Raw genomic sequence first — 22,773 nt, 5'->3', positions numbered from 1 at the left:
AATAAACAAAGCAACATATAGTGTTGTCGAAAGGGCTTTGGAACTGTGCTACAAAATAGCAGCTTGAGCAGCTTTCCATGTAGGCTCCTCTGGTTTTCTTCCCCAGAAGCAGAAACAGAAGCAGGGAAAAGAAAAATAAGATATTTCTATTAAAAAAAAAGATTCATAAGAGTAATGTATGGAATATGTACACTGCAGCATGATAAGTAATGAAAAATTCCATTGTGAAGCATCACAGCGTAAACCCTGGCCCTATTCACTTCCAGGATGCAGATATTTAAGGCATTATTGACATTTGGGGATAGGTGATACTTTATGTTGGGGGACTGTCCCATGCATTTTAGTGTGTTTAGTAGCATTGCTGGCCTCTGCCCACTAAATGCCAGTACCACCTTACACAAAGTTTTAACAACCAAAAGTATCTCCAGACATTGCCAAATATCCTATGAGGAATAAAATTGCTTTCAGTTGAGAACCACTGCTCTAAGAACTATTTGATCAAAGAACTTAAAAAGATAGCCTCAAGGAAGAGACTCAGCACTCAGGCTTAGCCCAACATCAACATCTCAGTTGCTGGGACACTACTAACTGCAAGTGTTTCTGCCACCCAAACACTCCATCCAGCTGCATATTTGTGCCCAAAGTGGAAGAGATTTACAAAAACTGGAAAGCTCTGCTTTCACTGAAATCTCTCAGAGGTATTGAGAAATATCCTTCCTCATCATTCTCCCCTCTTGTTAACTCTCCTCTAGCCAATCTGCCCCTAAGATACTTTTCAAACATAATGCATTAGCCGTGTCTTTTATTGTGTACTTTGGATGCTTTGGCATCTTGGGGCTTGCTGACCCTGGAGGGACTCCTGTCCAGGGCTAGCCAGTTTCTAGAGATAGCCAGCAGTTTGCCTGTGAGTGTGCCTTTCATGGGCAAACCAAGCAAGCCAGAACCCAAAACACCCACCACATCGGTGCACACCCAGAGCTACTATTTCCCTACTCTAACCACTCTGGGACCAGATAGCAGACAAGGAGGAACAGCCTCATTTCCCCAGAGCCCACCAAAACTAGACTAGCCAGTTCTCCACTGTGTACCCTGCCTTGCCCGTTCCTTCCCACAGAAACCATAATAAAGACTCTTGCCTTGCTCCAACAAGATTCTCCCTTGCTCCAGCAGCCTCTGACCCTCGTGCTTCCCCTGTGCCCCTTCCTCTTGCGGTCTGTGGGTGTAAGAAATGATCCTCTCAGTGGCAATTGTCTCCTGCTCCGTTGGCCCCTCCATCTGGAAGATAATGAAACCTGCCCGTTAGAAGAGGCCATGTGGTATGCGCTCAGCCAGGGGCTCTCTCCAGTTCTTCAAGTACACCCAGCCGCTCCCACCATGGAGCATTTGCCCATGCGGTTCCTTCAACCTGAGATGACCCTCTTTCCTCAGAACCCCTTCCCACAGACCTAGAGATCTTCTCCACACCCAGGTCTCATCTCGACAGGAACTTCTGCAGAGACCATCCCTGAGCCCCCGCTGGGTCAAGCTCCTGAGCCATTGTTCTCAGCACACTCTACTTTTTCCTCCATGGCACTTAACACAGCTTGTGTGTGATTTCCTGGGTGACTGTCTGATCAAGGTCTCCCCCTTCTCGGTAAAATTGGAAACACCAAGAGAGCAGATGCTGTGCCCATTTTTCCTGACTAATGCGCCCCCAGAGCACTGCCTGATACATGATGTGTGTTCAAGATTTGTTGATAGACTAAATGGATGAATCCCAATCCTAGAAAGAGAGTCTTCTTTGAACAGAACCTAAACCCCAGCAAGAGAAGGGCAAAATTGGAAGAGAGTCAGAGAAACAGATTTCACTACTGTTAACATGGCTTCATTTTCCTCAGGCAGCTGGATCACAACAGACAACATAAGATGTCAAATAAATTGCAGTATACATGTGTGGTGGGATGTTATGCAACAATCAAAAATCATCTTTGCAATCTAAGTGTCTCATAACATATGGCATTGTCATCAAAAGAAACCCTATGTAGTTACTCAAATTATACTGCAGATTTATATTTGTTAACCTGTGAAAATGATCCTGATATATCATTCGCATTAAAAAAAGAGCAGGGGAGTTCCCGTCGTGGCGCAGTGATTAACGAATCCAACTAGGAACCGTGAGGTTGTGGGTTCGGTCCCCGCCCTTGCTCAGTGGGTTAACGATCCGGCGTTGCCATGAGCTGTGGTGTAGGTCACAGACTCGGCTTGGATCCTGCGTTGCTGTGGCTCTGGCGCAGGCCGGCGGCTACAGCTCCGATTAGACCCCTAGCCTGGGAACCTCCATATTCCGCGGGAGTGGCCCAAGAAATAGCAAAAAGACAAAAAAAAAAAAAAAAAAAAAAAAAGAGCAGGGCTTTTGCTTTGCTTTGTTTTTCTTTTTTAGCTACCCCACGGCATAAGGAGTTCCCGGGCCTGAGATCAGAACTGAGCCGCAGTTGCAACCCACACCACAGTTGCTGCAACACGGGATCCTTAACCCACTGTGCCGGGAAGAGGACTGAACCTATGTCCCAGCGCTCCAGAGATGCCGGATCCTGTTGTGCCACAGTGGGAACTCCAAAAAAGAGCAGATTTTAAAACAATCTGTAGAGGTTGATACTGATTTGTTTAAAATTGGTATGTAATCACAAATTAGATATGCCAGGTACTGTGAGAAATATTTTACCTTTGCATGAAGTATGTTATAACATCCCCATAAGGAAGACACTATCATTAGTGGATATTTTAAAGATAAGGAAATGAGGCTTTTAAAGGTAGAACACTTGTCTACGGCTCGGGGCTAACTATATTAATAGTGATCTTCTCAGATTAGTTAGGATGGTTAACTTTAGTTGCTAAATTTCCTGCAATAAACATGGCTTAATCTAATTTTGCGCTACAACATGATTAATTGTCAAATATATGTAAAATATATGGAAGGGTTTTCTTTCTGGAATATCTTTCAAATTTTATTGAAGTACTGTTGATTTACCATGTTGTAATAATTTCTGCTGCACAGCAAAGTGACTCGGTGGTACATGTATGTCCTTTCTCATACTCTTTTCCATTGAGGTTTGCCACAGGATATTGAATATCGTCTCCTGTGCTGTGCAAAATATATGTAGATAAAAATGTTCTTTATGCAGTGTTTATTGTCAGGCAAAACAGTAAGATAACTTTTATATATAGTATAGTTTCAACTGTTTTCTCAAATGCTGAGAACATTCTGGAAGGAAATGGGTACAAATGTTATGAGGCTTTTTTTTTTCCTCTTCAGCACTTTTATTTCCCAGACTTCCTCCAGTGACCCTGTATTTGTCTTTCCTGTTAAGTAATTTGCCAAAGGTGCCTACCATAGAGCAGTTAGTTCTGAGATAGTTTACTTTCAGACTGAATCCCCCAAAAGAAGCCAAGGCAATGTCCACTCTCATCCCACAAGGTAGGTGGGCAAGAAGGAGATTTAAAATTTACTTTTATTCCAAATCTTCATTTTCCAAGAATGGAAGACCTTGATCTCAACACATTTCACTCTCCTTCGTCCCCTGCCCCTCACCCCCACTCCCAGTCTCTGCCTCCTCCACCCTGTCTGCACCCCCATCCTAGGGATTAACCAGCGTGTCTTAGTGCATCTCAAATATCAGGGCAAGAGTAACGTATGTTAATATTTCAGAAATATTATCCTTCCCCACATCAGTGGCGCTGAAACACTGAAACAAGCAATCTGATCCCAAAGCGGACCAAGCTGGATTTACCCGTCTGTCCGAGTGATCCACACTCTGGCCTTTGCGAGGCAGGACGATGTTGTAAAATCCAGCCTCCTGTGACTTAAAGTCGGCCAGGCTGACAAGAGCTCTCTTTCCTCAGGTTGAGGATTTATTGTCAAAGGGAGATAGAATCCTCTTTACCTAGAAAGGGTGGTCACACCAGGTCATCCTGGAGGGAACTGAAAGAGTACATTGAAGCCTAAGCTGGCAGCTGCTTTTGCCTATTAAGTAGTCTTTCTGCTCTAGAGCAGATGGCGTTGGCAGTGCCACATAAGTCACCCTGGCAAGACACAAACACATTTAAAAGTCAGCTTTGACTTTCCACATTCAATGTCCCTGAGTGTATATGTATATCTTTTTGAGTTCATACACACACAGTATATACCTTTCAAGTTTGATATATATGTGTATACTATATATGATATGTATATATTACTAACATTTATCTGACATTTACTTGGTAGACTGGTCTGTCAGAGAATTTTCAACACCTACCTAATCCAGCCCTTGGCACATACCGGGCACTCAATATATCTTTGCCGTATTGATAAATAAATGAATGGTAAAGGAGAATATCCGCAGATAACAGGCACGTAGCTACAACACAATTCAAATGTATTAGAGCCATAACATGACACATGGGGAATCTTAGGGGACAGCGTGTAACACGTTACTTTCCCCGGAGTTCCAGGGTTGGAGCAGAGTTATCAGGCGGCAGGGATCCATCTGGAGTACAAAGTACTTGGAGTACTGCTGAGCACGGGGAGGAGGGAGAGCTTGCTTCATCCTGGGGTGTCCCAGGCACACACCAGAATGGCACTTCTGCGTGGAGGCCCGCCAGGGGACCCACAGAGAGTCAGCCTGCAGCTCAGCTTACACCTTGACTCGAGAAAGCCTCTGGTAGAATGGCATCCTTAGACACCCAGGACCAACCAGAGGTACACAGGGAGTGACTCCCCGTGGTGGCCGTGCAGTGGTAGCCTGTTGGTCTTCTGAACATGGGATTGGAGTCACCCAAGAACCCAGTGCCAGACACAGATCTCATAATGAGTTTGGGAACTCGGAATGTGGTGCCTGCGGACACCCTCTGTTTCCACAATCATTGTCATGATCATTAACTTTGCAATTACATTTATTTGAACACCTACACAGCAGGCGCCGTGCCAAGTACTTTGCTTCTCATTACTGCAACCTCTCTGGAAGGTTTCATTGTCTCCATGGTCCCCAGAGAAGAGTCACAGCTGGGAAAAGACTTGCCTTCTCGGCTCCGAAATCCATGACTGACTCTCATTACCTAAAAATCCCTGCTTGTGTCTGTAGTTCAAAGAACTCCAGGGGATGCCACAGAGGCACCTCAGGAGCCAGCTCAAGGCGAGTTGCAGGGTTCTTCCCTGAAGTACACGTGCACTGGAGTGTCTCTGATCTCACCTTTTCTCAATTATAAGTCATCACGTAAGATTTAATTTGATTTCTTCAGGGCTCTACTCTAATATTTGAAAAAAAAAAATAACAAAGATACACAGGAAGAGACTGAAGTAGGCAGAGAGGAAGGGAAAAAGGAAAAACCATTTGGCCTCAAGAAGAAAAATCTAAACTTCTTAAATTTGGCATTTCTAGACCTTCAGAAACTTTCCCCAAGATATCATCCCTTCAGTAACCACAGCTCTGTTCTTAAACACTTTCACTCTTGTTTTTAAAACTGTTAAGTGAAAAGAACTTCGTTTGAAGAAGAGCAGGGGATGGGAGAGAACTGAAATTCTGTGTCCCATCTGATCTTCAACTGATCACAAGACTTTATCTTCAGTTGCAATCAGCTTGGTTTACCCCATAATGTTTCCTGAGAAGAAAACCCAAATGTTCAATCAAAGTAGGTGGTCATATTTCCAGTAAAGCTAAAGAGTTCTTCTGATGGTATGGCCAAGGAGCTGTATCTGCTGAAGTAGAAAGAAGAGGACTCCTCATACAATTTACCATTAGAAGGCGTCCCCTAACCATTGCCTGCCTCACATTTCCTCGGATTACTGCAGTGCTGCACACACATGCAAAGCTCCCCTTTTGAAACTGACAGCACCAACGGCCCGAACCTAGCCAGAAGACAGATTGGGACTTGAACCCACGTGCCAGGGCTTGAACCCAGCCAAAACCCAGATTGGGACTTGAACTCGTGGTTTTAAATTAGAATCACTCACCCTGTGTCTGGACTCACCGAGGTTCGGGTTCTTCATGTCTCCACGCAGAAAGAAATCAGCGAGAGACAAAGGGATAGGCAAGAAATAGATTTATTAAGATAGGATGCTTATGAGAGATGCAAGCGGGCAAACAAGGAAGCTCTGCCCCAGGATCCAATGGGCCACAGTTTTATCATCTAAGGGGCGTGGGGGTTGGAAAGACCCACTTCTTCCTTTCCGGGAGTAGGAGCTCTTCCTTAGTATTCGTTAGGGTCTGTATTCAAATCAGCTGAAGGGTGGTCTTCAACCTCTTGCCCTTGATCTGAATCTGAATACAGGCCTCATCCCACCCCCACCCAAAGACCTGAAGCAATTCTCACACCTCTGCTCGTCAAGCAAGCCTGCCCTGTTCTGATGGCTTTCTTGAATTTACAGTGGTCACCCAACCTCCCAGGTTTCTCTCTTTCTCTATGATTCCCTACTGGGACGTCTACAACCACCTGTGCCTACTCCATCCCTATCACTTTGGCAGGAACACTCACTGCAGCTGACACTGATGCACATGGAATCATTCCTGACTGGCCAACCAGCTATGGTGACTCATCAGAATATGGATCCTCTCATCTTTCTTAAGATAATGTTGCAACCCAGACTCTTCTTTGATTAAAACCATTGTAGAAACAGGAGTTCCTGTTGTGGACCAGCGGAAATAAATCTGACTAGGAACCATGAAAGTTGTGGGTTCGATCCCTGCCCTTGCTCAGTGGGCTAAGGATCTGGCATTGCTGTGGCATAGGCCAGCAGCTGTAGCTCCTCTTAGATCCCTAGCCTGAGAACCTCCATATGCCACGGTACAGCCCTAAAAGGATAAAAAATAAAATAATATTTTACTTTTCCTGAATCGTTCCTTTCGCTGTTGTAAAAAAGTGGGGAGAGGGGAGGTTACAGCATAGGATCCCAGAAAATGATTGCTCAGAGTTTCCTCAGGGGTGAGCCACCCAGCAGAGCTGGGGCAGTAAGTGGTGCTGTTTACATGAATTTTGATACTCAGTAAGAATCTCTCTCTTCTGAATATGAGCTGAGATTGAAAGGTCTCTCTTGGAGAGGAAATGGGGAATTGAGCGGAGACCCAGAGGAGATACTTTCCAAAAGTCAGAGATTCTGCTTCTTATAGTTAGAAGTAACTGATAGAGATTTGAAATGGGGATGGATGGGACCTGTCACTGGAGGCAGATATAATATCAGGCCCTGATGCGGACTTGGAACAGTGGGTGAGGATAAGATGCTTATTTTGAGGTTGAAATGAACTTTAGCCTCTCATTACCTACCAAACATATGTCAAGTTAAATCACACAAGTTGGAGAGAAATAGATGAGGCTTAAGACTGAACATCCAGGGCCCCAGGGCGCTCCATGAATGGAGTGAATGAAGTGGTGGTGGGTGAGCCCCTGCAGAGACGTTGAGAAATATCTTCCTCCCCAGGGGACCAGTCAGGGGGCAGAGCAGAGAACAGGGTGATTGAGTGGCCTGGATGGCACACCCAGTGCTGCGGGGGTACGGGGAATCCTGGAAGAGAAACAGCGTGGTATAACAAAACACATAAGACTCTTACATTTAGAAAAGGCGGGGACCAGGAGGCACTCGGTTCCACAGAACATGGCGCCTAGGTTTCAGCCCACATGCCTTTAATTAAAGAAAGTGACGTACGTTGATGAGCAAAATCAGGCGCAGTTAGTGATAAGGCTCTCTCTCTTAGTGGTTGTGCTTTTGCACGTGCGCTAAATTTGTTTACTGCATCGTGCAGCAGTTGCAATGGTCTCCAACAGCCTGGGACCCAAACCTAGAGATGCTATTTGGAATCAATCACCTTTGGATGAGACCATCTTCATGTTTTAACAGTGGCCCTCCAAATGTGCTTAATTTACTGTAGTAAACACAGACAGAGGGGGAATAAGGACAAAAACCAAGGTGAGGTAGCCAGCTAAAATACAGGTGTATGGTCAGATTAAAGGAGGAAATCTATGCTTTCTGGGTCAGCCTGTTCTAGGCTACAGTCAAAGATGAAGTCAAAGATGAAGTCATGTTCCCAACTTGAGGACAGTGAGGATGGGGAGAGGCTGTAACGTGTGTTCAGGATGCTGTGTGTGGATGGCAGGGGCCGTCCTAGCTAGAGCACTGGAACGAGACAGCTGGATAGCAACGGGAAAGGTGAAATACATCAGGGAAAAGAGTCAGGACAACCTGAGGATATTTAACCTGGTCCAATCTGAAATTTTTCCTGTAGACGTGTTGACGTATTTGATATGGGCATTCAGCAGTTGGTGGGAAGTTTTAAAGCTCCCAGAGGTTGCCAGCTGTTACCTCTGCCCTCACTCATCAGTGGTGAAAAGAGGATTTATAGAAGCCACAGCTTTGTGAACACAGCAGTGGCCTGAAAGAACACTCCTCTTAACCCCACAGCAAGACTCAGAAAAGATGTGTGGATGTAGTTGACGATAGAAGTCTTGAAATGATGTGTTGTGCCCAGTGGTGAGTGGCGCAGGGTGGGAAGAGCAAGGCCTTCTTCACAGCCCCTGGCCCACTAAGGCCTCTTTCCTGGCATAGTTTTCTAAACCCAGTCTCTGGATATTGACTTGTGAAAATGAAACTTCCTTCCCCCAACCTTCAGTCATTCCCTACCCCCCTCTCACTTCCTGCACCCATACACCTCCCACAGACCTGCCAGGCACCTGTCGCTTACCTGCCCCATGCTTCTGAGTGTCTGACCCCTCTTGGTTCTTGTAGCTGAGGGCCTCAGTTTGGCCTATGTTCCTAGACCTGCTTTATCTGGGTCTGTCTTGAATAAACACACCATACAATGGCTTTCAGAAGGGAGTTGCCACAGCAGTGACAACAACAACTCCTAAACCACCAGGTCACCAGGGCACTCCCACCATCCTTTTTACTGGCTACACGTACCAGCATCTACACTGGCACCTCAGTAAGTCATGAAAGGGCTGAACACCCCACACTGGGTGACCTCATCTCTGGTCACAGAGGACCTATAGGCTGATAAAGTTACGTTCCTTCAAGTTTGAGTAGATTTGCGGATTAGAAAATCACATCCATGAAATAGGAATTTGTGTTTTGGGATTGCAGTCATTATCTCACTATGAGAAAAACCACCAGCAAGAAGACATGTACCTATATGTGTTACTGAATCACTTGGTTATACAGCAGAAACTATCACACTATTGTAAACCAACTATACTTCAATAAAACTTGAAAAAGAAGAGACTTGGAGTTCCTGCTGTGGCCAGAGGGTTAAACAACCTGGCATTGCTGCAGCTGTGGCATAGGACACAACTGTGGCTTGATCCAATCCCTGGCCCGGGAACTTCCACATGCCATGGGTGTGGTCATAAAATTAAAAACCAAAAAAGATTAGACCAGCTAACTTACATCAACTCATTTGCAAATTGTATTTCCCATTATAAATACCATCTGGAAAAGTGAGCAGTGATTTGTTTAGTACAGAGAGTCCAAACTTAAGACACCTTTGCTTCTCAAACTCCTTGCTCTAGTCATCTGGATGAATCATGTGCTATAGGCTTGTTCTTCTCCTCCCCTTGGGTGATGAAAATTACATCCCAAAACTGCTTCTTTTGAGGCTAGTTATCTTTTGATATTGAAATTATGTTTCTCTGAGCATTCATTTACTGATGTATCTGTAGTAAAGTAATTTGGGGAGGGGTTAGGCATAATAATTTTGCTTTGCAAATCAGACTACTCATGCAAGACAGAAAATCCTACACAACCTGAAAGGTAGACGGTACTCAGTAAAGAGGAGAAATAAATTATGAATGAATGAATGCAAGGAATTCAAAATTAAATATCTTTGAAGAAATTTATAAAAAAATGGATTTGAAAGTAGCCATTCATTTCAAATTCTTTGAGAAGAAAGCAGTATGTAGAACTATAAATGAATAACAATTCATAAATTATTGAAATGCTTCAAGGGTGGCTGAGGGAGGGAAAGATCAGGAGTTTGGGATTAGCAGACACAAACTATTGTATATAGGATGGATAAACAACAAGGTCCTGCCGTATAGCACAGGAAACCATATTCAATATCCCCTGATAAGCCATAATGGAAAAGAATATGAAAAAGAATATATATATATAACTGAATCACATCGCTGAACAGCAGAAATTTAACAGAGCATTGTAAATCAACTATACTTCAATAAAAAATTTTTTAAACTAAAAAAAAAAAAAAAAAGAAATTCTTCATATGCAAGGGATCATTCAAGAAGGTGGAAGAATGCCATGTTGTTTGCTTGAAATCTAATTTGCAAGATTTTCTGTTCAGGAAAGCCCAGCAGTTACATGGGAGAAATAAGTGTGCAAAATCAAATTGGGGACTTACTCAAAACTTCTCTTTCTTCCAGATACAAAGGAAAAAGAGGGAGTTCCCATCGTGGTGCAGTGGTTAATGAATCCGACTAGGAACCAAAAGGTTGCGGATTCGATCCCTGCCCTTGCTCAGTGGGTTAAGGATCCGGTGTTGCTGTGAGCTGTGGTGTCGGTTGCAGACGCGGCTGGGATCCCGCGTTGCTGTGGCTCTGGCGTCGGCAGCTACAGCTCTGATTAGACCCCTAGCTTGGGAACCTCCGTATGCCACGGGAACGGCCCAAGAAATGGCAAAAAGACAAAAAAAAAAAAAAAGAAAGAAAGAAAGAAAGAAAAGAAAAAAAGAAAAAGAGCCCTTGGGGTAAGAAAAGTAGGGGAATATAGGGTGCTTTGCCATGCGTGCCTCACATGGTCAATGTACATACTGTATCTTTTTTGTAAGGATAAAATGTCATCTTTAGACATAGCCCGTGTTAAAATTGTTGTTATTGGCCAGCTTTATAAAAGCGTACTTTAAGGGAAGCTATAACCACAGACTCTGTTGAATGAAATAATCTTTTATGCATAAGTTACCATAGTTTGTTTTGCATGATGGGGTTAGCACAAGTACAGCTAAGAGGCCAAGGGCAGGCTTTTGAGCCAAAGCCAAGCATCTAAAGCCTGGCCAGCAGCTTAAGAGTGGGCTGGAGCCACAATGACGCATAATAAGCATACTCCCTAGTGCATTTTGCTGTCAGATGCTCTCCTGCTTGTGCGCGCGTGCGCATACATGCGCACATGCACGCTAGCTCGCTCTCTCTCATTTACCTTAAAGAGAGATGGAAAAGAAGAGAACCTGCAGGAAGCAGAAATAAGGCAGTAAACAGAAGCCCGAGACTCCGAGGCAATAGAGACTGTTTTCAGCGGCAGCAAAGAGGTAAGAGCATCAGAGACAAACCGATGAGTCACCAAAATGGTGGCACACTGGAGTAAACAGCAAAGGATGTGTCCTGTTGCTGGTGTGTGTATATAACCAAAGGTCATCCAAATGACAAACAAAGGCTATTTGTTCTGAACTTGCTGTGGCGGCGGTGGCAGGGGCGGGGGTGCGGAGTCTGCCTCTGTCACCTGTATTTTGACAGAGGCCCACAGGCCGGCGGAGGAGTGGGAAAGGTTTATACATGGAAAAAGGGAAGGCTTCAGCTGTGCCCTGATTGAAGGCTGTTGGCATGGGGAAGCCGCAGGCAGGTTAACTAGAAGTGAGGCATCCTGTGTAATTGGTTAGGGGTACATAATCGGCTTCCTCTAATTGGTTCTAAGTTGGAAGCAGGTACAAAAATGAAGGAAGCTCTCTGTTATTAATCAAGTCCACGCCATGTTGGGCTGATTGTTACAGAAGTTATTGATTAGCTTCCTGGACTATCACTAGAAAGAGCAATCAGGTATCCTGTAAGTGACTTAGAGCCGGTGGGCTTCCTGATTTTTTTTTTTTTTTTTTTTTTGTCACTTTAAAAAAATTTTAGAGCCTCACCTGAGGCATACAGAAGTTCCCAGGCTAGGGGTTGAATCGAGCTGTAGCTGCTGGCCTACACCACGGCCACAGCAATGCCAGATCCAAGTCTTATCCGCAACCTGCACCATGGTTCACGCCAACGAGGGATCCTTCACCCACTGAGCAAGGCCAAGGCTCGAACCTGCATCCCATGAATGCTAGTCAGATTCGTTTCTGCTGGGCCACAATGGGAACTCCTTTCTGAATTAATTATTGCAGACAAGGGCTTGATTTCCTGGAGAAGTTGCTGCAGGTGGTGGGTCAAAGTTCTGTTTTGTACATGGTCTGGCCGTTGTCCATTTGTATGTTTGATCTCTCAGGAAGCTTTAGCAGTTGTGTCTGAACTAATAATCTGATTCTCCATAGGACTTGAGTCTATGGCTGTTGAGACTGTTTGCTATACTTTCTGCTTCTCAGTTTCTGTTTCAAAACTGAGACTATCTCAGGTTTACTATAAAACTTCCTGTATCCTGGAGTTCCCTTCGTTGCTCAGTGGTTAACAAACCCAGCTAGGATCCATGGGGATGTAGGTTTGATCCCTGACTCGGCTCAGTGGGTTAAGGATCTGGTGTTGCCATGAGCTGTGGTGTGGGTCGCAGACGAGGCTCAGATCCTGCATTGCTGTAGCTGTGGTATAGGCCAGCAGCTGTGGCTCTGATTTAACCACTAGCCTGGGAACCTCCATATGCTGTGTGTATGGCCCTGAAAAGCAAAAAAAAAAAAAACCAAAAAACAAAACACCTTCCCATATCCTGGGAGAGCCCTCAGTTCCAGGAAAACTGGGATGTTAGCCACCCTACCTGAATATGTTCTTTCAATACCCATAAATAACTGAGTTAATAAGCAAGGGATTGCTGGTTTTTAAGATCTCATCATGTTTAATGTTCTCTACCCCTTGAAAAATAAAACAGCCTTACTAACACAAGGCAAAATGTGTTACCCTCATTTTGAATAATCAAAATAGTGAAAAGTACATTGATCTAATGTCATTTGCATGTAAGTGCAATAGAATGCTGTTCTGGAAATTAGGAGGCCTGCATGTGCTGCCAACCAGCTCTGTGACCTTGAATAAACTGCAGGAGAGCATAGTGGCCACCAGTACGTGTCCTGGAGAGAAGGTACAGATTTGCTTCTTTTTTTTTGTCTTTTTGCCATTTCTTGGGCTGCTTCTGCGGCATATGGAGGTTCCCAGGCTAGGGATCCAATCAGAGCTGTAGCCACTGGCCTACGCTAGAGCCACAGCAATGGCAGATCCGAGCCACGTCTGCGACCTACACCACAGCTCATGGCAGCACTGAATCTTTAACCCGCTGAGTGAGGCCAGGGATCGAACCCGAAACCTCTTGGTTCTTAGTGGGATTCGTTAACCACTGAGCCATGACAGAAACTCCTTGACAATTGCTTCAAGAAGTTACTTAAGGAGTTCCCGTTGTGGCGCAGTGGTTAACGAATCCGACTAGGAACCATGAGGTTGCGGGTTCGATCCCTGCCCTTGCTCAGTGGGTCAAGGTTCCGGCGTTGCCGTGAGCTGTGGTGTAGGTCGCAGACGCGGCTCGGATCCTGCGTTGCTGTGGCTCTGGCGTAGGCTGGCGGCTACAGCTCCGATTAGACCCCTAGCCCGGGAACCTCCATATGCCGCAGGAGCGGTTCAAGAAATGGCAAAAAGACAAAAACAAAACAAAACAAAGAAGTTACTTAATTTTTGAGCCTAAATATTCTTATTTATGAAATAGAGATTACTTAATTTTTGAGCCTAAATATTCTTATCTATGAAATAGAGATTCAAATAATCTAGCTGTTTGAGATCATTCTAAGTATATGAAATAACATATGTAAAAGATGGGGAGTTCCCCTCGTGGCTCAGTGGAAACGATCTGACTAGCATCCTTGAGGATGCAGGTTCAATCCCTGGCCTTGCTCAGTGGGTTAAGGATCTGGTGTTGCCATGAGCTGTGGTGTAGGTCACAGACATGGCTCAAATCCTGTGTGGCTATGGCTCTGGTATAGGCCAACAGCTACAGCTCCAATTCAACCCCTAGCCTGGGAACCTCCATATGCCACGGTGCGGCCCTAAAAAGGCCAAAAAAAAAAAGTTATCCCACTGCCTGGTATGTCATATGTCTCAGTGCATTTGTGAATGTTGCCAATATATTTTCTTGCTAATACCTCCTATTGTGGACTGAGTTGTGCTCTTATCCTCAAAAAATTCATATGTTGAACTCCTAACCCCTTGTCCCTCAGAATGAGACTATTTGAAGATTGAGCCTTGAAAGTGGTGATTAAATTAAAATGAGGTTATAGGTGAAGGCTTCTCCAATAGGACTGGTGTCCTACAGGAAGAGGAGACTAGGACACACACAAGTACAGAGAGAAGATGGTGTGAAGACATGAGGAGTAGAGAGCCATCTACAAGGCAAGGAGAGAGGAAACCGACTCTGCTGGCACTCTGAATCCTGAGAAAATTCTGAGCCATCTGTGAATCCTGAGAAAATTCTCACCTCCAGAATCCTGAGAAAATTCGTTGAGCCACCTAGTCCATGGGACATAGTTACAAGAGGCCTAGAAACCTAATATACCCTCTAAAGATGATAACATCCTAATTCAAATCAACAACTTGAGATAAAGCAGCAAGATAGTGTAATCAGCTCTTGGTTGATAGTTGTTTGATTTGATTTATATCAGATTCTCATACATGATTCTCCTACATCCACAAGAAAGTATCATGGAAAATGTTTCTATTCAAGAGAACTCAGTAGCAAGCAAAGGCGTGAATGTCTCAGAACTTGTGGGTCTCTAATAATGTTGACTGAAATTACATTACTTTTGAGCATATAAATCTCAATTCTTTTTTAAAGACCTGATTCCTAATCTCAACAAGTGAGAAAATCTATGTTTCAAAGAGCTGTCTTATACACTCCCCGACAAAATAGAGTGTTCTCATTGCCATACAGGCAGGAAGATGTCTCTTAGGAGAAATGGCTGTTTTCAAGAAGGATTTCCCCTTTTCCATCGGTCACCCTCAGTTGCCAAGACTACCCCCCAGCCTCTGGGTACCATTGTGAATCCTCTGGCACTGATGTGCTCTTGTGCGTTTAAGACCACACAGTGGGGCCCTTCTTCCAGGGAATGGCTAGAGGGAGCCAGGGGTGCCCCTTGTCCTGAATCTGTCATTACCGTGATGGATTAGCTTTTGATAAAGCACTCAGTTAAGAGAGGGCAGAATATTTCACTGATTCCAGTTAAAAGGTCAAGACTGCAGCTTCAATCCATTAGACTGTGAGGTCCTTTTCTCTTAATTGTCTGATAACCGGCGCAGGTTATCTGCAAATGCCTGACTGGTTTTCACAGACTAGGGTTGCTCCATTTCCTACATTCCCACAGGATAGTATGAGCTACTTGCACTGAAGAACCAACTGTCAGCCTGGCTTGGGTGTCAATTTCCTCCACAAAGTCAGATGCAGTGCAAGAGAATTAAATTAGATTAAATTAAAAATAAGATAGGAGTTCGCATCGTGGTGCAGCGGGAAACGAATCTACTAGGAACCATGAGGTTGTGGGTTCGATCCCCAGCCTTGCTCAGTGGGTTAAGGATCTGGTGTTGCCATGAGCTGTGGTGTAGGTTGCAGACACGGCTCAGATCTGGTGTTGTTGTGGCCGTGGTGTAGGCCAGCAGCTACAGCTTTGATTGGAGTCCTAGCCTGGGGAACCTCCGTATGCTGCGGATGTGGCCCTAAAAAGACCAAAAGACAATAAAGAAATAAATAAAATAAAGATAAAACAGGCAATCTCGCCACCCCAAGTTGCAAGCACAACCTAAAGAAAGAAACAACCACAGCAAATATGAACACCCTCTCCAGAAAAAGATGTGATAATCTGATGACTCTCATTTGGAACACACATCAGAGCTTTGAAAAAAATGAAAAAACTTGAGTCATCCAAGCTAACAGAAGTTTTTTTAAAAAAGCCCAGCAACATGGAGAATCTAGACAACTCTATGTGCAGAGTGCCAAAGCGCCCCGTCAGTGTCATCCTTTGAAGCCTCAGTTGAGTTGGTCAACCACAACCATACACATGCTTTGAATGACTACAGTTTAGGATTTTGGGGTCTCCTGTCACATCAACCTCCAAGTGACTTCTGAGCTGGATTCTTTTCTTCACTCCTGTTTTCTTTTAGTTGGGGAAAAGGGACCAGGGTTGAGTTTGGAGGGCACAGGAATTGCTTCTCAGGCTGCCAGAGAACTAGCTGTTCCCTTTGAGCAGGAACTGGATTTCATTCTGAAACTTTTTGTCACAACTCTCTTTACCTCTTCTCCAGCTTTCCAAATTGAATTCTGTAAAAATGTGGGTAGTTTTCATGACTATGGAAAACAGCTGCTGTGATTTACTTTTAAAATAGTCTTTTACATATTTTGAAATCACCTGGCACACTAATCTGAGAATCTTCAGTTTGGGGGATGTTTTGTTCTCCAAGGTGCCTAATGGCAGTTCTAACCCACGAGTCCACAGTTAAGGGAAAGTTGCCTGTGACTCTGAAATCCCAACTTTTTTCTAATCACATGAAAAGGAAGGTCAAGGGGAAAAAAGGTTTAACACTTTAGTCTTTGGAAAATTTGATCAGCCTACAAAATCCCTACCAGCTTTGCATTTTCCAGGCTGCCATGGCAGTGACATGCCTGATGCTATAACTTAAAACTGTTTTGGGAGTTTCCGTCATGACTCAGGGGCAACAAACCTGACTAGTATCCATGAGGACGTGGGCTTTGATCCCTGGCCCTACTCAGTGGGTTAAGGATCCAGTGTTGACGTGAGCCGTGGTGTAGGTCGCAGACGTGGCTCAGATCCCACGTTGCTGTGGCTGTGGTATTGGCTGGCAGTTGTAGCTCTGATTCAAGCCCTAGCCTGGTAACTTCCACATGCTGCAGGTGTGACCATAAAAAGACAGAGGCAGAAACAAAAAACTGTTTTAACATCCTTCTCTAAAGGTATGATGTTAATTCAAATTCAAACTTTCCCTCTCCCACTTTCATGCTTGCTCTCCCACTTTCTTTCTTGCTTTGTACTGCCCTATGCTACTGTGATGAATCGGATACAAAAGGATAGAATTTTCCACCACATCCCTCAAGTCCTACCCTAGACTAAATAGCTCAACACAGAGCCTTCTAACAACCTTGAAGAATCTTCTCCAGACAGATCTAGTTGTATCCTCCTAAGTATCCTACAGTACGTGTTTGCCTATTGATAACAGTACTTACTTAACACAACAGAAATATCTCTCCACACTGGATTATAAACTCCTTGAAGAACATGATTCTTCTCTGCATTCTCAGGGCCCAGCGCAGTCCCTGCAATACAGGTAAAGTCCTTATTTAATTGAGTTTACAAGGCTCCACTGAAGTCAAAGTCATCATTGGATACATCTATTTTACGAAAACTCATCCAGGTGCTGAAAAATGAAGACCACCCTAAGACCATGTTTATATATGATATTCCATCTGTGTGATGATTTTCTCTAAAGTTACAGAAAGGGTCACAGATCTATAGCATGAAGCTTATCATCATCCTTGGGATTCATAAAAATTTTTCAGGGAAGAGCTGATGTCAAGATCCTTCCCTCTATGCAGGCCAGAAGGAGTGGTGCAATATTTTTAAAGATCCCTGCAACTCTGAGAGCTACAATTAGTAAAAGGATGGCTAGAGCATGTTAAGGGCCTTCTGAGTTCTTTTTTTTTCTCTATGTCATCAAGAAAGGCAAGAATCAAAAGGAATCCAACTAATCTTTGCCTTGAGTGCTTATCTCCATGCCCATGAAATTTTCTCAGTCACATATATTAGTGATACCTGAAAAGGGCTTATTATTTTAGAATTGGATGTGCCTTGTCTTAATATGTTAAGGCCTCATTCAGTGAAAATGTATCATTTACTATTTGCGGTCACAACGATAGATGCCGGGATTGCAGCAATCACTCATGTTTTCCTGCTCAAAATCCAATTTTCTTCCTTATTAGTTTTGTTCACGGTAATGTACTGGCCCGAAAGGCTTAGCTTCCTGGAGTCTCTCAGGTTGGAGTTGGCAGAGCAACACCGTCCCAGACAATAAAAAGTAAACCAAGAGTTTCTGGGAGATCATCACCTGATGCGTGTATGGAGGACAGATCTCTGTTTCTTGCAGCGGAATGCATTTCTGACCACAACAAGGCAAACCCAAGTGGAAGTGCCGCAGTTATCTGCCAGAGGAATGACAGGGCTTAAAAGTGGACGTTTCATATCCTGAGCCTTTTATCTCTCGACCAACCTGAACTCTTCTCCGTGGGCGGATGAATGAGAAGAATTGAGGAAATACACCTTCCCCTGTTTTAGGGAAGGAAGGGGATTATGGGCCCCCATGATTACCATCAGGCCTGAGATACAGAGTGGGTGTTTGTTGTAAGGCAGCATGTGTGCAAATGAATCCATTTGAGGGGGTGTTCGGGGAATGGGGGAAGAAGTGAAGTTCTGGAGGTCCCGTTGTGGCTCAGTGGCTAACGAATCCAACTAGGAACCATGAGGTTGCGGGTTCGAATCCTGGCCTTGCTCAGTGGGTTAAGGATCTGGTGTTGCCTGTGAGCTGTGGTGTAGGTTGCAGACGCAGCTGGGGTCCAGCATGGCTGTGGCTCTTGTATAGGCCAGCGGCTACAGCTCCGATTTGACCCCTAGTCTGGGAACCTCCATATGCCGCGGCAGCAGCCCTCAAAAGGCAAAAAGACAAAGAAAAAAAAAGTGAAGTTCCAAGAGAAGGATGAGTTCCCACAGTGCTGGGAAACTCCTCCAGGGCAGCAGTCTGGCCCAATACGTCCTGGGGAGGCAACGCGATCATTGCAGGAGGACGGCAGAAGGCATTTTCTCTAAATCCAGATTTCCCTGCAGACGCCGCTATTGACGTCCTGGAAAGGAAGGCGGTCTGGGACAAGAATGTCCTTATTAGCAGACAAATTACGGCTGACAGCCAGCACCACCGTTTGGGGAGAGGGAGCGATGCTAGATGAAGGGAAATGGAGCTGCATTACTGCATTTCCTGCCTTTCTTTTGAAGTCACCTCAGTCCTTAGATCATCTTTATAATAATCGTTCACCTTTGACTAGAGAAGCAGAGTCCCTCCCACTATCATGGGTAAATATAGTAAGACACTGGAAATGCAAGCCCTTTCAGGAGCCAGGATCCTCTATAGGGAGCAACCTCATCTCGATAACAAAGAGATAATAGCGCAAGTCCAGCTGGCCTGATGGGTGTTCTGGAACTCAAACAGCTGCTTCCGGATGGAGCGGTCCCACCTTTCACAGCCTTTCAGCGGAAATACTTATGGGCTCACTCATGGGATAGAAAACCTTGCCAATTAAGCAAGTTGTTGTAAAGGCACAAGGCGGGAACGTGCAACGTTTCCTAGAGGAGTCCACCTTGAATGGCAGCCTGCGCCCACGCTGAGGGCAAGGGTGCTTCTGTACATATTGGATGCCTTTAGTACAGACATGGGACCCGGTGGGCTAGGATGGGTCCTTCTCATATTGCCCTTAGCATCTCATTTCCACTGTTGGATTCTCTAATTTTTCTCAACCCATAACCATAAATCCTCCCAGCGGGGGTGTGTGTGTGTGTGTGTGTGTGTGTGTGTGTGTGTGTGTGTGTGTGTGTGTGTGTGTGCATGCGTATATGCCTGTACTTTTGGAGAGAAAGGAAAGTGGGGAGGAAGAAAGGGCCCCCTTCTCCCTGGAGATGGATATATTTGCAATCACTCAAGACGCTGATAAATACACTTACGGTACTCTCTGAGTGGCTTAAATATTGGAAACATAATAAAGAAAAGATTACACTAAAATAAAAAGTGAGCCTTAGGAAAAAGGGTCTTGCTGCTTAAAGAGCGGGCTTTTTTTCCTCTTCATCACCTGCTTACCAGGTCTGGGCCAGTCTGTCTTGCCAAGGCCAGTGACTCAGCAGAAAGCGCGTCCAGAAGCTACTGAATGACACCCTGTAAGCTGCAGCTGTGGGTCTCTCCACTCTTTCTCACGGCAGAGTGACCGATGTGTTTCTTTTCTTGCTGCTTCCAACCTGATGTGCATGCTCGAGACTCTGTGCCTTTTTGCACATTGCCGCATTGCTCCCAAATTACAAAGCAACCCAGTAAAGGGCTCTTGCCGTCTTCCGTCTCAAGCCTGCAATTTTCTTATCTGACTTTGTATTTAGAACTGTTGGATGGTTCCAACCCCTGGCAAGATTGCTTGGAGCTGCGCACCAGGGGTGTATTGCTTTGTGATATGATTAAGTGAAAGCATATGCTTTCTCTTTGGTTGACTTTGTGCTCAGAACTGAAATCAACCCAATTAGTAAAACTCTGATGCAGCAGATGATAAACCTCAAAGCTTCCTACTTAGCCCACACTCAGGTCCCTTATTAGCCTTTAGGGGCGTTTACCCTTTACCTGGAGACCGTGAATTTCCCTCCGTACTGAAAAGCACAGGATTGCCATTAGATGGAGCTCGATGAAAGAAAGAATGGAGGGAGGACGGGCTATTTCTGGGTTAGAAAGAGGTTTTTCTTGGAAAGTCTCTTGGAACTGTTAAGGGGGCAAGTTTCACTCTTGTATGTGAATCTGACCGAGGAAACGATAGAATAAACTCGGCATCTCTCTGACATTAATGTTATTAGTGCAAACCTCCGAGAGGAAACTGGTAAGTGTGAAATGTAAGAAAAGATATCAAAATCAAATAGAATAATCTAGTTTATATATGACGTAAGAGCGGATACAAGCAAACCCAGGGTCCTTACCATCGGTAAAATAGGATGGTCTAGCTTGATCCCATTTCCTTGCTTCTCAGTCACCTACGGCACCATCTCAGATACAGAAAGCTAGAGTCATAGAGATGTGTGGCCTGAAAAGAGAAAGAGAAAGACAGCCTGGTGTTGACAGGTCAAAGGCAGTTTGCAGACTGGCTCTGAGTGAGGGCGGCCCCGTGCTCAGCCGAAGGTCCGGCCAGGCAAGATCGTTCTCTTTTGCCTTATGGATGGGGTCGCATCAGGATGCACATGAGCCTGTGTAATAGGGGAAAATGTATGTGTTGTGGGAAAAATATGACCATTCCGAGTGTCGCAGTGGGAAAAAAAAAAAAACCCGAAGATTTTTGTTAACATCAGCCAATAATATAATTTAATTGTATCATCACCATTTAATCCATTGAGTGACACTGGGGATTTGTGAAGGACATTTCTTTTAAACATTTCTGTGTAATGAGTTTAAATACTAAAGAAAATAAAAATAAATCATTTCATTGCACCCATATAAACCAGTGCACTGACTTGTATGCTGTATTTATGTGTTTGTCTGTTTGTTTGTTTGTTTGTTTGTTTATGGCCTTCCCTGTGGCATGCACAAGTTCCTGAGCCAGGGATCAAACCCATGCCACAACAATGACCCCAGCTGCTATAGTGACAATGCCAGATCCTTAACCCACTGAGCCACCCAGGAACTCTCTAGGCTATATATAAGCGCTTAAAAGGTGAATTTGGTTCTATGAACTGATCTGTACCAATCAGTTTTTGAAAGAAATCATTTTCCTTCTCTTTTCTAATATACACTCATACGATTCTTCCCTTAAAGCAGGAATTGCCCATTTGTCCTTTCCTTGTCATTTGTATACATCACTTGACGGGTCAGAGAGATGTACCTTTAAAATATTGGTTTGTAAATCAAAATCTGTTTTAATTACAATGGGACAGTCTTTATTACACTATTAGGAATGATTTCAGAGGAAAAAAAAAAAAACTCTTTTAAGGGGCCGAATAAATAAACCATGGTAAATCTTTTTATGTAAACACAAGTTCATGTACTATTAAATATTCCACACATGTGGTAAGTGAGGCTCCCTCAACACAAATGGCAGGTGTTCCCAGTTTGGCCAGCTTGCTCTTGCTTTCCACAAAGAGGTCCCAGAAGTCCTCAAAGATTCCAAAGATCCAAGCTCCTCTACTAGACTTCAGATGAGGACCTCACATGCTTTTGCTTACATCCTGATTTCCACTCTGAAAATGACCTGGTCTTGAGTCTAGCTACATCCAAAAACAAGGGTGGGAAGGCATCAGGAAAACAACAGACTTGTTCCTCAGTCTCCAGGAAGGTATTTACTCCCAGAGCATCGGCAAAGATATCTTGAGGGGCAGGAGGGCAAGATGCAAGAAGAGGAAGAGGACAACAAAGCATAATTATAAAATGTCATGACAGGAGTTGCTGTCATGGCACAGCGGAAATGAATCTGACTAGGAACCATGAGGTTGCGTGTTCTATCCCTGGCCTTGCTCAGTAGGTTAAGGATCCAGTGTGGCCATGAGCTGTGGCACAGACGCGGCTCGGATCTCAAGTTGCTGTGGCTGTGGTGTAGGCTGGCAGCTGCAGCTCTGATTTGACCCCTAGCCTGGGAACCTCCATATGCCGCAGGTGTGGCACTAAAAAGCAAAAAAGCAAAAAAAAAAAAAAAAAGTTGTGACACCAGCCTGTGATTCAACAGTAGCCTCGTCAGTGACTGCCTGGATGAATATTCATTTGGATTTCTGTTCCCGTATTTACCCCCTTTAAAAAAGAAATGAATGTAGATTCCCCAGGACTCAGTGACTGACCGGGAAGTGAGAAAAAGAAAAGGATCGGGAGTTCTCTGGTAGCTCAGCAGGTTAAGAATCTGGCATTTTTACTGCTGTGGCTCTGGTTACTGCTGTGACATGGGTTCAGCCCCTGGCCCAGGCAGTTCTGCATGCCATGGGTAAGGCCAAAAAAAAGAAAAAAATATCGGGGGGATGAGGGGTTCCTGGCATGGATCACCACTGCATGTTGGAGGTGTTTGCTTCAGTCAGAGTGGATGCTTCTACAAGTTCAGGGCTAGGCTGA

General features: G+C 44.5%; 2 long non-coding RNA genes across 3 annotated transcripts in view; one reads left to right on the top strand and one right to left on the bottom strand.

Moving 5' to 3' along the window:
* Positions 1,135-21,152, bottom strand: LOC110262183. Its single transcript, XR_002346854.1, has 3 exons — positions 20,667-21,152; positions 17,123-17,212; positions 1,135-1,275 (listed from the first exon to the last, which is right to left on the bottom strand). It is a non-coding gene; the product is annotated as an uncharacterized LOC110262183 (long non-coding RNA).
* LOC106507156 overlaps positions 11,052-22,773 on the top strand; it is a 36,233-nt gene continuing 24,511 nt past the window's right edge. For both annotated transcript variants that reach the window (XR_002346852.1, XR_002346853.1), the window contains exon 1: positions 11,052-11,255. This is a non-coding gene — a long non-coding RNA (uncharacterized LOC106507156). The remainder of the gene's footprint in view (positions 11,256-22,773) is intronic.

The sequence above is a fragment of the Sus scrofa genome, chromosome 8 (assembly GCF_000003025.6).
Source record: "Sus scrofa isolate TJ Tabasco breed Duroc chromosome 8, Sscrofa11.1, whole genome shotgun sequence".
Classification (NCBI taxonomy): Eukaryota; Metazoa; Chordata; class Mammalia; order Artiodactyla; family Suidae; genus Sus; species Sus scrofa.
This window is presented reverse-complemented; position numbering and strand designations above follow the sequence as displayed.